Source organism: Pinus tabuliformis, chromosome 1_1 (genome assembly GCF_031772625.1).
Source record: "Pinus tabuliformis cultivar Carrire ecotype Pingquan chromosome 1_1, CPIR1, whole genome shotgun sequence".
Classification (NCBI taxonomy): domain Eukaryota; kingdom Viridiplantae; phylum Streptophyta; class Pinopsida; order Pinales; family Pinaceae; genus Pinus; species Pinus tabuliformis.
The window spans coordinates 316,330,975-316,334,556 of record NC_142297.1 but is presented as its reverse complement, the minus strand read 5'-3'; positions in this window follow the sequence as shown (position 1 = coordinate 316,334,556).

Here is a 3,582-nt window from a genome sequence, read left to right as displayed (position 1 = left end):
GATAGGATTTGGAATTAGCTCTCTTCCCACCAAATACCTAGGGATGCCCCTATCTTTGAAATCTTTAAAAACCTCTTGCTGAAACTCTCTCTTCCATAAAATCCAAATGAAACTCAGGAACTGGACATTCCATACCCTCAACTTGGTCAGTCACACAGTCCTCCTCATGGCTATCCTCCAATCCATATCATTTTACCAGCTCTTGGGTATGGCTACTCCTAAAAAATCTTGAACAAAAATGGCTAAAACCTTTAAAAAATTCCTTTGGGGAGGGCTCATTAGCTGAAGAAATGGGCTCTAGTTTTGTGGCCTAACTTAAGTAAGCCCAAAATGGAAGGAGGATTGGGTATTCAGGACCCTCACACCCTGAATCAAGTAATGGGATTTAAACTCTAGTGGAGGTGGATAAGAGGAGGAGTTGATTTATGGAAACAAATTTGGACACGTAAATATGGCATGCCCACCCACACAAAAGATATCCTCAAGTACCGTTACCCGCCCAAAGGATATGCAATATGGAACCTGACAGCTCAAAACAGTGACCTTATCCATCAACACTTCTTCTGGGAAATTAGGAATGGGCAAATAGCCCACTTTTGGTAGGATTCCTGGCAGTAGAGAGGAAAGATTTTTGCTAGACAAGATCTGAGTGATTTTTTCTTCTATGCCTCAGACAGAAATTATCATGTAGTGAATCAATATTGGAAAGAAGACTCACCAACAGAAGGATGGAGAAGATGGAAAGGCCGTGAGGACTAGCCAGAACCTCCAGAATTAGACCAATGGATTCAGTTGGGAAAAGAATTAGAGAATAGAAGGATCGCTAGACAAGAAGGACCAGACATTCTGAGGTGGGGATACACTACAAGGGGCACATTCACCATCTAGGAGGCATACAGATTAAAGGCAAGATGGAGACAAGAGAACCAACAAACTATTTGGAAAAATATCTAGGGGGGAAGGTGGTGGCCGAAAGTGGCCTTCTTTCTCTGGCTAGTTTGTAGGGGCAGAATCCTAACCTGGGATCAACTCCAAAAAATAGGTTTCTACGGACCCTCATACTGTATCCTCTATGGTTGTCACACTGAGGACCTAGAACACCTTCTAAATTTGTGCTCGTTTTCCACTCAAAAATGGAATCAAGTGGAAGATCTCTTTGGAAGAATGGATCAGGATCCCCAAAGCATTAGAGAATCCATTCTTCTTTGGCGACAAGGCCTCTTCTCCAGCCCAATCCTTAACCGGGCCTGGGACTTAGTTCCAAGCTTTACTCTTTGAGCCATCTAGAAAGAGCGAAACAGTAGGATCTTCAAGAACACAGGATAGACTCAGGAGCTAGTGTGGGAAGGGATAGTTCAAAACATTCGTGAAACCATCCTGGTAGAGAAATGACTACTAGACGACTAGAAAGTTACTCCCCAAGAGGTTAGAATTCTTAAATGCCTAAAACTTGCATCAACAATGATTTCCCCAAACTCCTGGAAACTGATACCAAGCATAGGGGCTTCAGCTCAAATCTTCATCACCCCACTAGATGGATTCACAAAATTAAGTTTTGATGGAGCCTCGAAAGGAAAACCAGGTCCTGTAGGATTCGACAAACTCTTTCGAGACTATAAAGCGAAGACTAAACTCATTTATGCATACTACTGTGGTCATGCAAGTAATAACGAAGCGGAATTTTCTGGTAACCGTCAGGGCCTGATCCTAGCCATCAAGCTAGGATACCGAAAGATAGTAGTGGAAGGAAACTCCCAACCTGTAATAATTACTCTCAAGAAATTCAGTCGGAGGACTAATACGGATAAGCTTAGCCATAGTTGGAGGACTTCCAGGTTGGTGTTGGAGCTGGGGGATCTTATTTAGAACTTTGACTATGTCATACAACACATGTGAGGTGGGAAGGAAAACGAGCTGCTGACTTCCTCGAAAACTGGGGATGTTCACACAAAACCAAACCTCTGGAGTTGTCCTAGCCCCTCAACTTAGGGAAGGTTGTCTGGAACCACTCATGAAATTTTTCAACAGGACAAGATTAGTAGTACACAGAGCCCCCTAGCTCCTAAACAGATTCCTCGATGAGGGTGTGTACTAGATCTGTAGGGCATTCACCTTAATTAAATGTGGGGTACCTCAAAGGACAAACCCATCACCTTCCACATGCGTGGAAAGGCTGACAACATCGCCTCATGCATGAGGAGAGATAATAATACTGCAGGTGGCGGTAGGTGGGGCCACTCAAGGCGTAGGCATCTGTTAGTTTTCATGCAATGGTTCAAAGGCGAGTTGTTGGTCCTTGCTCAAAGGGAGTTGGCGGATGGTGTTAGCTGCTATGGAGAAAGACCTAAACTGGTGTGCCTTCATCCTCCCTTAGTGTTGGTTATTTGGTATGTAGTCTACTACCTTTCCTTTTTCTCCTTGAAGAGAGTCTTTTGGGTAAAAGACTTGGGTCTATTGAAATATGGCAACAAGAATATTCCAATTTAATTTGTCCTTGAATTAAATCGTGAATTAAAATCGAATTTAGTCTTAACAACTACTTGGAAATAATTAATCAATTTATTTTAAATTAATTAGTTGGAGAAATTCAAGTTAGAAGTCTTTCTAAAGTCATGCAAGATTTATCCCTTAAATTAAGGAGATAAGATTGAGTTATATTTGAGTTGTAATTAGTTAACTCAGTTTACTGAGTTAAGTCCAGTTAAATTAGTTCCAAACTGTTTGAGGAACTAATAGAGAGTTAACAGTCAGTTGATGCATGCATGCACTCTACTAGTGCTACTCCAGTTAACTGAAGATTCCGTCATCAGAAACTCATGCATCTCTATTCTGAGAAAGACCCATTTGAGATTAATGTCAAGGATAGTTTACTATCAGGTTCATGTGTTTTCTCAAAGAGAAAACTCATGCATGCAGTCAAGGATTTAATCTTTGAGGATTGCGCAGTTTTGGTGAGGAAGATCATCCACTGGGTAGGAGATCATCCACTCGATAACAAGAGTATCAACCCAGAGGAACAACGCAAGGAAATAGGAGCTTGGAGGGCAGAGAAGAAGGCTTCAGAGAAGCCAAGATTTCCTGTGAGCATCTGTGAGGATTGTACTGAAAGCTGGCTAGCTGTGAGAGCTAAGGCTTTGTATAATTCCTATGTATTTCCACCTTGTATGATAATACAGATAGTGAGGTTTTTAGCTGAGGCTTTCCCCAAATTATTCTCATGTGTATTGTGCATTGATTCTTCTTCTTTTGGTTATATTGTTCAGCTCGATCTTTAAGCTTCCGCAAATTGATAGTAGAAGTAGGTTATAGTGTTCTGCTTTGATTTATATTGCATTATCGGGTTAACCTACATTAGATTTTCTACAGGGTCGATCTGGTCCGAAGTCATGAAGATTATAGGGTGTGAGTCATGTTTTGATAGTGCATGTGTTTGTTCATTGGTTAAATTATAGTAATTGGGCTCGTCATGCTCCCATTTCTATTATGTTTAGCATCTTGTTGTCCCAAAGGGGACTAATTCAGGGCCTCCTCATGGTAATAGACCCCATGGCACTGTATCTGTCTAGGGTAGACTTTGTTGGG